The sequence below is a fragment of the Enhydra lutris genome, unplaced genomic scaffold, assembly GCF_002288905.1.
Source record: "Enhydra lutris kenyoni isolate GAN:26980312 unplaced genomic scaffold, ASM228890v2 scaffoldscaffold19, whole genome shotgun sequence".
Classification (NCBI taxonomy): Eukaryota; Metazoa; Chordata; class Mammalia; order Carnivora; family Mustelidae; genus Enhydra; species Enhydra lutris.
The window spans coordinates 19920375-19931748 of NW_019154103.1; positions in this window are offsets into that span (position 1 = coordinate 19920375).

Here is an 11374-nt window from a genome sequence, read left to right on the forward strand (position 1 = left end):
GCATAACCAGACTCTATGTCATGTTAACAAAGTTCTTTTTGTCTTTGCTTTCTCAATGACTCTCCTTGAGAGACGAATGATGAAGAAAAGACAGAGGGTCATGAGATTTCAAAAAATCCCACCCTGCCACACTTATTTTATATTTGTGACCGTATCTGATCATATTACAGGTTTGACTTAATTTAATTATACCCATATCCTTATGTATCTTATGTTATTTCAGGTAATAAAGTTAGACAAAATAAATAATGTTAATGGTTATCTTCTTTAGCTATAATGTTATTCTTTATAGCTCATAACACAGGGCTCCATACTTACAAAAATTAACTGGAAAAGGTTACAAATACCTCCAAATTTTATAACAGCCCTTCAAATTTATTTGTATTTAAAAGGCTTTAATACAGAAAGAAGAGAATCTCTGATTTGCACAAAGCTTGGAAGAAAATGAAGATTTTACACACTGTAAGCGAAAGCAATAGAAGCTTAAATTAGAAAATAAAGAGTTTTGGGACTCAGACTCCAATTTGAATTCCAACTCTATCACTTACCTACCTACTAGGCTGTGTAATCTTGGGCAAATTTCTTAACCTAAATTTTACTTTTCAAAAAGTGACAGGATTTAACAGACCAGATATGTTTGATAAATGTCAGCCATTGGTAAACATACAACAGCTACTTTGCTTTTAAAAGATTTTATTTATTTATTTGAAACAGAATGAGAGCTAGAGAGAGAGAGAGAGAGAGAGTGAGCAGGGTGGGGGAAAAGGGAGAAGGAAAAGCAGGCTCTCCACTGAGCAGGGAGCCTGACCCGGGGTTCCATCCCAGGACCCTGAGATCATAACAAGAGCTGAAGGCAGACTCCTAACCGACTGAGCCATTCTGGTGCCCCTACCTACAACAGCTACTTTGCTTTGAGAAAGTTTGCAAAATTTGGGTGAAAAGTCAATACTGAGTTTTCCCTGTTCACATGGGTTTCAGCCTGTTTTGATTTTGCACACAACTGGCTAGAATCCTGATAACATCCTAACTAGATCCTTCCCTCAAACCTACTTCAAATGCAAATGATATGGACCTATACTTCCGATTTCAAGTATTATGTCAAGTCTCAAGAACAACTTCTTTAAGATTCATCCTTGGCCCAGTCAAGGATTTGGACTGGAAGCCACCTCCTTTGGGTGCCAACTCTCAAGTGGATTAGTTCTGTTGGTTCCAGTGCTAAGTTCCTCCAGCTTACAGCATGCTCTGAGACTATGTACATCTCAGTTGGTGGTAAATGCTTAATAATGTCAAAATAATTTTTTAAGATTGATTTATTTGAGAGAGAGCACGTGTGAGCAGGGAGATAGAGAGAGAGAGAGAGAGAGAGAGAGAATCTATATGTAGACTTCCCACTGAGCATGACTGGGACAAGATCCCAGCACCCTGAGATCATGACCTGAGCCGAAACAGTTTCGACCGAGCCACCCAGGTGCCCCTCAAAGTAATTTTAAAAATCGTTATCTGAAGGAAGGGTACTGGCACTTACTGAAGGCCAAATATGTACTAGTTAACTGTTGTTAAAGGATAAACTGAGGGACATTAAAACTTTTAAGAGTTTATTTGAACAAAAATTTATTTGCATCTGGCATCACCAAACCAGAAGTGATTAGAAGCACTCCACAGACTGTAGCTAGGGGCAAGGCTTTTATACGGAAGACATGGAAACAAAGCAAGAAAATTATTTGATTGGGTATAGCTCAAGGGGTTGCATTCTTTAGGAAAGCCTAGTTGACTATTTGTGACGGGTTGTCCTTAGGTATAGACCACATAATCTTGAGGCATTTACAGGATTAGGTTTTGGTTTGCTTCTGTAGGCTGCTAAAGCATTGGAGCCACCTCAGTCTAATGGCCTCCTTACTTAATTAATTTAACACTGTGCTATGAGCTAGGTTACCCCACTTATCTCTTAATTCTCGTAGTAACTAACGCTCAGAGGTAGGAATGTTTTGAAAGCAGTCTGAAAATATCAAACAATACCAATACATTATTATTACCCATACCAACCATCATCCTGGGAATATATCCCAATTTGAAAAATCCTCAATTATATATATATATATATATATATATATATATATATATATATGGTTTTTTATCAGTCTGCTGCATCAGTTGTCCAACATCTGAGGACCTGTCTGAGACTTTAACAGTCTTGTATATACAAGACTGCAGAATCCTTCTGGAGAGAACCCAGATTTAATTACATTGGCCAGCTCTGACAAAGCCAGTCAAGTAATAATGCCTTAATTATCTTGGGAGAAGAGTGATTTTGAGCATAGGGTGGTGTATGTCACTCAGATCTATCCTTAGTATCACATTCATTAGGGATTCAGAATAGATGGAATTCTATTCTGAAAAGAGACACCTTAAACAGTCTTACTAAGCTTTCCTAAGGCAGTACTCACAAATTAGCTGTACAGTTAGGGTACTGCTCCCACAGGAAAAAAAAAAAAAAAAAAAAAAAAAAGGAAGGGAAGGAGGCATTTTCAGGATGACTTTGCCAAAGATCTTTGGCTCTTTGTGTCTTTGCATTAGCAGTGGTCCTTATTGTGAGGATGCAGTGTCCAGAACAAAGCCAAAACAGAAGCAGTGCCCAAGGGAGACATAGTGATATCCACAGAAGTGGTTACAAGTGCCAAGCAGAGGCTACCTGCAAGGCAGCTGACCAGATTTATTCTTAATAATTAGATGCTCTTTGGGAATTCCCAAATTCTTGGAAGGAAGGGAGCAGATTCAAGCCTTTGGAGAGATTTGAAGCTCTGCAGGTGGAGCAAAGCCAGCGAAGTACAGGTTACTATTATTCTTGTGATCCCTCTTGTAATCATAAATTGACCAAGCTTGGGAAATCCTGGGTCACAAGAGAAAGTGTATAGACTTTCTCATTATAGTAAGAATTTGAGGCAGCTTGTGTGTAAACAGGATGTTTTTAACTTTAATCATTTGAAATGTGCTAGAGGAACTTTTTCTTTAAAAGTAACTCTAGATAAAATTCATCTGTAGGGTAAATTATCATGTTTTTAATGCCAAAAACAAATACCTGCTATATGTCTTGCAAACACAGATTTTTCAAAAATGTTTCAAAACAAGTATATTTATAGCACCTTGTTTCTTAAAAATTCTTTAATAATTATATTCTAAACTTTCAGTTGGGTCCCATTTATATAGCCTTGGCAAGCCCAATGGAAGTCTTCAAATGGTTATAATAAAGTGGCAGGACATACAGGAGACAGAATCTGCAACGTTAGCATTACTACACAATTGTGGGAATTGCTGAGATTGGTTAGATGGTAGGAAGCTGAGAAGGTCAGACTTATTTGTGATCTGTTTCCCCATCACAATATCAGCTCCATGAGTTCAGGGTCTTTGGTTAGCTCAAGGCTATAGTCCCCAAACCAGGACAGTGCTTTTATGTACTTTTATAATTTTTCAGCATTATAATGAATATTTACTGAATGAATATAATTAAATCTATTATTCACATCTCAGGTAGGATGAAAATTTTTACCATTAACAAATTCACCATAGAGTCAACCAACTGACATGTAAATACAGGACACGTAAGACACATTACACATCACACACATTTATCACACATTATGGGAAGAACATGTTTTCCCATATACAAAGCACTACATTTTTATTTATTTTACCCATTATAGTGAATACTAGATCATGTGACATGTCCTAATTAACTGAAACAATTTTTTTAATATGATCTCAATCATTAAGAAATAGAAAACAGAAATGATGAGAACATTTCTTTGACTTCCCTTTCTGCTTTTTTTGGGTAAATAATGCTGGGTAGATTAACTGCAGTCAATTATACTGTATATCTGAGAATAGAAAATAAAAGTGTAGCTCATTAATGGGTGCAGTAGTGACAAATGTGTGAGTAAAGTAAATGAAAATATCTAAAGCAGTAGAGATCAAAAGAATATACACATAAAAACTTTCAAAATACTTATTTTTAAAAACTAATCCCCCAAATTGAAAAAAATAGCTGTATATCAAATTTTTTTATAACACGTAGAAATTATTTATTTCCAGTGACCTTAGAACACAGTTCAGAACACTGCAAGGACAAAAAGAACTAAACAAGACATTTTAAATTTCATTCAGTCATTTTCTTGGTACTATTATTATTAGTTTTCTTATTTGAAATTATTTTCCTTATAGTGCAGGATAAACACATTTTTGAGTTAATAACATTAAGAATCAAGAATTTCAGTATAAGAGAAAAAAAAGACCTAATCAGAAAATCAAAGAAGAAAGTAAAACACTGTAATGGTAAACAATTGAAAATGATCTTTAAAAATGCATTTTTTCTTGGTGTACAGACTGGAATGGCTAGAAACATTGCCAATCCTGTAGAAAAGAATACTCCTAGTACCTAGAATCTGGGCTTTAATATCATTCCTCACTACAGTGAACTAGGACTCCTTGAATAAACAGCTGATACCAGGTCTGGGGCAGGAGAAGTACAAGATGAACCAGGGAGATCTCAAGCCAAAAAGGAAAACAGTTTTTGAATATTAATGGAATCTCATTAAAAGAACACAGAAGGAGTGCCTGGGTGGCTCAGTCATTTGGGTGTCTGCCTTTGGCTTGGGTCATGATGCCAGGGTCCTGAGGTCGAGCCCTGTGTCGGGCTCCCTGATCAGCAAGAGGCCTGCTTCTCCCTCTACGACTCCTCCTGCTCGTGTTCCCTCTTCGACTGTTTCTCTCTCTGTCAAATAAATTTAAAAATAAATAAATAAATAAATAAACACAGAGGCCAGTTTAAAGGGACTCCTGCTGGTCTCAGAGCAATCAGCCATTATCATACTAATGTAGTGGTTAATACAGCATTATTATTTATAGGATGAACAGATATTCTGTGTCTCCTAAAATCATGCAAGTTTAAGTACATATCATCTATGACATACTATAGCCAAAAATGTTCCAACTTAATCTAACTTTAAATGTATCTTCTAGTTTCTCAGAAATATAGGCAACGCACAACCTACATCAGTGCTTCTCGAACTGCAGTGAAAATCCAATACCTTTATAAATTAAAAGTAAATTATCTTAAAAAATAAAATTTATATTCAAGAAAGGATTTTTTATTTTTCAATATTCATATAGTCAAATTAAACTATCTTTCTTTATAAAACTTATGGTTTTCCTGTCAATGAAGTTTTTCCAGGCCCTAAATTAGACACAGTCTCCCAAATTTTCTTCAGTTTTCTTTCTTTATAAATTAATTAAAAAAATTTTTAATTCATCTTTGCTTCATTTTTAATAAGCTATGGTTTCCTTCCATCTGACTATCCAGTTGTTTTGGTACTACTGATTAAACTATTGTTCTCACTGATACGAATATCTCACTGATACTGAGAACTATTGCTGGACTTTCTATTCTGGTCTACTGATCTATTTCTATGTCATTATAATACTAATTTAACTATACTGACTTTGTAGTATGTTTTGTTTTCTGTTAAGGAAAGTCTCTGCTACTCTTCTTTTTTATTCTATTATTTCTAGTGGGTTCCTCATCCCCTGCTCCCCAGCTCAGTTTTTCCACTAATCTCTTAGATTTTCCATGTTTTCACTGTCATTAAGGGACAAAAAATAATTTAATCTTTCTTTTTCCATGTCCATACCAATTATTTTATTATCTTATTTAACTGCATTCACTAGGACTTCCAAAAATAATGTTGAGTAACAATGATTATAAAGGGACACCTAGCTTGTTCCTGTTTTCAATTAAAACATCTTCAATATTTTCTTGCTTACCAAAAAACCAATAACAAGTGTTATTCTAAACAATCTTTATCATATTTCTATGCCCCTTCTGGTTTTGTTCTTTCTTACTGGGAATGGTTGTTGAATTTTATCAACTTCCATCTCATAATCTATGGGCATGATCACTTTTTTCCCCCCTCAGTGTGTTGATATGAGAAATTCAGCATTAGCTTTCCTGATATTGGAATCATCTTTGCATTCCTGGAGAAGAATGTGTACTTGTTGATAGCATATAATTCCTTTAATATTTTGTAGAATGAAGATGATAATTGTAGAATGAAGAAAATGTAAGCAACTCCAACATCTATTAACTATGGAATAAATAAATAAATATCCATAATTGTTACTATACACCAGTAAAAATGAATAAATTACAACTACACACAATATCATGAATAACTCTTAGGAATGTAATTAATTTTGAATGAGGAAAAGATACAGAAAAAACAGCAAGATTTCATTTATATAAAGTTCAAAAATATTCAAAACTCAGCAATATATTAGGAGCACAGATATGTGTGGTAAAACTATAAAGAAAAAGAAAGGGAACAATTAACATAAAATTCAGAATAGGGTGGGACAAAGACATTGGATCGGACCAAGGGTATATGACAATTGCAAACGTAATGGTAATGTAGTTTTTCTAAAACTTAATCATGTGTACAAATATCAATGTCCCATAATTATTTATACCTTACAACAATTTATATGTGATTTCTCAATATTTAATCAAGGCAATAAAATGAAATAACCTGATGAGCAAATTTCCATAACAACTTCTGTGAAAAATTACCATCAATAGCTATTCTAGTAATAACAGTAGGGGATTTCGTTCACTCATTACTATTTATTGAGCACGTACTATGTGCTATCACTGCTCAGCAGTGGGTGAGCAAAACAGACAAAAGCCTTACTCTGTTGGAGCTTGCATACAGTGGAACAGAATCAAACTACTTATTTTCTATACCTAGAAAAGCTATCTTTTTCACTAGCAATTTGCTCAAATTTAAGGTGAGTGTTTCACAACTACATTCTCTATAACAATTGAAAAAATTACATATATTACATACTCCTCTGATTGAAAAGTAGATCTTATTTTAGCCTTTGAAAACTTCATTATAAATCTATGTTTTACAATTAAAATCGTTCTTTTCTTACATATTGTTCCTCAAGTTCGTAGTCATCACTGTCAGTAAGGGTTTTTGAGCAGCTGCATATCTTCTGATAGATTCTTCCACCTTGAAACAGGCAATCTTAATTGTAGCATGTCAAGAAAAGCAAAGAAATACATATTAAATACATTTAAGTATTCACAATCCATGTTTTTTATGGCCTTTGGTTAGAAGTCTTAGACTTATTTACTTCTGCAGTAACTTTTGCAGGAACCAATATAGATTGGGTATTTTAGTCCCTTCCCTTAGGGTCATAGAATGTACAGACACTTATGTTAAGATCTCTCTGGTCAAACCAATAATGTTCAAGCATAATGAAAAAAATAACTAGTTATTCCATGTAATTCTACATAATTATAGAAAAGAAAATTATGTTCACTCAACAGTGCCAAAAATGAATACAGTAAGTGATACAATCTACTTTTTATTCTGACCCAAAACTTTAACAGCAAGTTGATGACATGTCTTTGAAGTGGAGCCCAGACAAGACTTAATTCACTAAGTGTGAATATATGTAAACTCGCCATGAGACTATATTTATTTTCAGCCAGTACCAAGCAATCCTCTTAGGTATTTCTAAGCTATTTTATACACAAATAATTCTTACATGTTAAAAGACTAAAGTTGCACACCGTCCTAAATTATGAAGATTATATATAACATTTATATAAGTAATAATGCTCTTAATTTAAAATAAGGTCTTTCTGACCAATGATTTAAATTGTATCTGCCTAATTTGTGGTTTTCAATCATTTTTTACATGAATAAGTAAGTTTCAATAAACCTCAAAACTAAATATGTCCAATATGTGTTATGTAGGCAGAGGATGGGAAAATGGAGAACTCTTTGTTTTTTTCTTTTAAAGAGGTGTATTAAAGCCAGATTTTATTTTTCATTCTATACAAAGAGATAGAATGGTTACATAGGCCATATGTAAGTATTACTATCTCAATCTACAAATGATAAGCCAGGCTCTGAAAACTTTACAGAGTATCTGCAAACCAGCAAATGATAGAACAAAGACTCTTACCTATTTTCTGCATCCCAAATTTTTAATTCTTTCACCACACATATTACTTTCTTCAGTTAGAGTGAGTGGCTTTCAATATCAGGGCAAAAATACCATCAAGAGGAGAAATATTCTGAGATAGTCTAAGAAGTTTAGAAAAGATAGAGATTATCAGAATTCTATTATGGGGGACGCCTGGGTGGCTCAGTTGGTTAAGCGGCTGCCTTTGGCTCAGGTCATGATCCCAGAGTCCTGGGATCGAGTCCCACATGGGGCTCCTTGCTCAGCAGGGAGCCTGCTTCTCCCTCTGCCTCTGCCTGCCACTCTATCTGCCTGTGCTCACTCTCGCTCTCACAAATAAATAAATAAAATCTTAAAAAAAAAAAAAGAATTCTATTATGGATAGCTTTCACCTTTTCAAGCAAAATCTGAGAGTTCATTTCATCCCAGGCACATGGGATAAAAAAAAGAACAAAGAAAGTCCTTATTCTTTTTTTTTTTTTTAAGATTTTATTTATTTATTTGACAGAGAGAGAGAGATCACAAGGAGACAGAGAGGCAGGCGGAGAGAGAGGGGGAAGCAGGCTCCCTGCTGAGCAGAGAGCCCAAGGACCCTGAGACCATGACCTGAGCCGAAGGCAGAGGCTTAACCCACTGAGCCACCCAGGTGCCCAGAAAGCCCATATTCTAAATAAAGGAGCACACAGTATAACACAGACATATTCAGGGACGATTAGGATAAAATATAAATGCAGTAAGACAGAAATACACAGGATGTTGTTCCTTGCAAGCAAGAGGCAAGGCACCGTCCTTGGGTGGCCAAAGAGTCATAAAAGATTTCTTCTAATTAACAAACATCAGGCACTGTGTTAAAAGCTGGAGATGATAATAAAACAGATTGGATCACAGCTCTCCTTGACTTTGCATAAGAAAATACTATAACCAAACAAGCAAATAAATGAGGTCATCCCATGTACTAATAAGTGCTATACTGGAAATGAAATACATCAATATGCAGATAAGACTGGGTTACTATAAGCGTTAAGGAAGAACTCCCATGAGAAAATGAAAAGGACCTGAGACCTCAAGGGGGTATACCACTTCGAATAGCCACTGCTCAGTGTTTAGGAGCAAAATCAGTACTTCAAAAACAAACTAACTAAATATCTTTATCTTCTACATAAAGTTTACTTTCTAGGTAATGGTATAATTTCGCCCAAACTCACAATCTCTTGATTCAAGTTCCATCCTTCCCCAGTTTAAAGAATAGTAAGAAACATCCCTTTTCCTTTCAATAAACAAAGCTGCCCTCAGCAGACTAGCCGGGGGTTAGAGACTACGGAATGCTGATGGCCCTGAATGCTGTCCTCACCTCCACCTGCTCTCCAGGAAGTGTCCAGTTCGGAGGAGGCTGCCGTGCATGTCACGCAGGTGCAGGTGCAGATGCCAGGTGCAGGCTGCCTCCTTGCCGACCGCGCTGAGTCACTATCTCCCCCAAGTCCCTCCTGGCCTTCTGGGCTGCAGCCTCCGCCTCCTCCAGCTGCCTGCCACCCGGAAATGAAAGACCAGAGGCCTAAGGTCCAACTACTCCCACTTCCAATCACGTGTAACCATGAGCCTCTGCGCTACTCCTCGCAGACCTCGCGGAACGTGCCATCATGTGCGACGTCAACACATCCTGCCCGAGGCCAAGCGTCGCCAGCTGGAGCCTGGGACAGACACTGGGCTCCAGGCACAGAGAAGCTCCCGAGTTGCGCGGTGGCATGGTGGTATTCAGAACCTCTCGAAGGCCCCAGATGCGGCGCAGGCCCAGAGGAGGAGTCTTGGCATCTCCAACTCACTCTCCAACTTTGGACATGCTTAGTGTCCTGGCACCTGAGACCCAAATGTCGGTCCGGAGAACGGCACTCCTGCCTCAAATCGGAGATCCTCTGGCCCTAGCGGTTTGGAGTTTTGCCTGTGGAGAAGAGCAAGTGGTGCAGAATGTGGTTGATTTGTTTGTGACGAAAACGAAGCCCCAAGACACAAGGTCTTGCCATACATCATTTTGAAGAAAAGGGATGATGGTTTTAGGAAGCCCAAGAATAGCACCAGGGAGCAGAAAAATTTAATCCTAAAAGGTAAACACCTTTTAATTTTTGTCAACCCACTATCCCTTGTTTTTCAGAGGTTTCTTCACCCTCAAACCCTCTCTTCCAAAATATCAAATTTCTGTTAAAATCACACCAGTAGGGTACCTGGGTGGCTCAGTGGGTGAAGCCTCTGTCTGTCCCTGAGGTCGTGATCCCAGGGTTCTGGGATCGAGCTCCGCATGGGGCTCCCTGCTTAGTAAGGATCGGCTTCTCCCTCTCCCTCTGTCCCTACCCCCACACCCACTCATGAACATGCGCTCTCTCTCTTTTAAATAAGTAAATAAAATCTTCTTTAAAAAACACACCAGTAATAATTTTGGAAAATACTGTCAAAAGTAATGTAGCATCATATGATGTCAATAAGATACCCTGGGATTAGAAGTCAAGAGATCCTGGGATATTAGTGCCAGGCTTGATCTGGCTGTCTGTAAGAACTACAATCTTTTGGATCAAATATATGAATTAGTAAAATAAAGGAGTTGAAACAGAGATCTCCAAAATTTTGTTTAACCTTAGCGATTGTCCAACATTATCACAGATGGTCATTGTATATTTTTGTAACTGTAATTTTTCCAGGATCAAACCAGATATTGGGGCACTTAGTACAGGGGAAAAAAATCAAGGATCTAGATATAACATATTGTCAAGAATAAAAAAATAGAAAAATTCTTAGTCCAAGCAAAAGCTTTAAAATTTAGTTTATTAAGATATTGTTTTAAAATTATAACAAATATAATTCAAAATTGGCCCTTCTTGGTTTGCATAAAGAATACAGGCTGTCCATAAAATTCTTCAGTGCTGAAAGTAGTAAACAGTAGGAAGACACGTATTTAGATTTTCTATTCCTTAGATCTTGCAACCTTCTTTTGTTACCAACCAAAATTTTCTTTTCCCTTTATTGTCTCAGCTTTCTTACTCCATATTTAGATGTGCATTCTGGCCCTCTGGGAGATTTTCTTTAAACTCTCATCACCAAATCTAAGCCTTTTTCAGTCTTCATTCTTTTTGAGCTTTATAGTATCTGATGCTATTAATAGTCCGTATTTCTTAATATAGCCTTCTTTTTCTTTCATAAGACAGTTTTGTATTTTATTTCTGGTTATTCTCCATGTCTTGTCTTCCTTCTTTCTATTCTTTCTCCACACCCCAAAGTCTTGTACTTTATTCATTCTATCATTAAATTATGTGTCATGGCAATCACATTTGAATATTGGCTTAAATTATTAATCTTGCTAGGA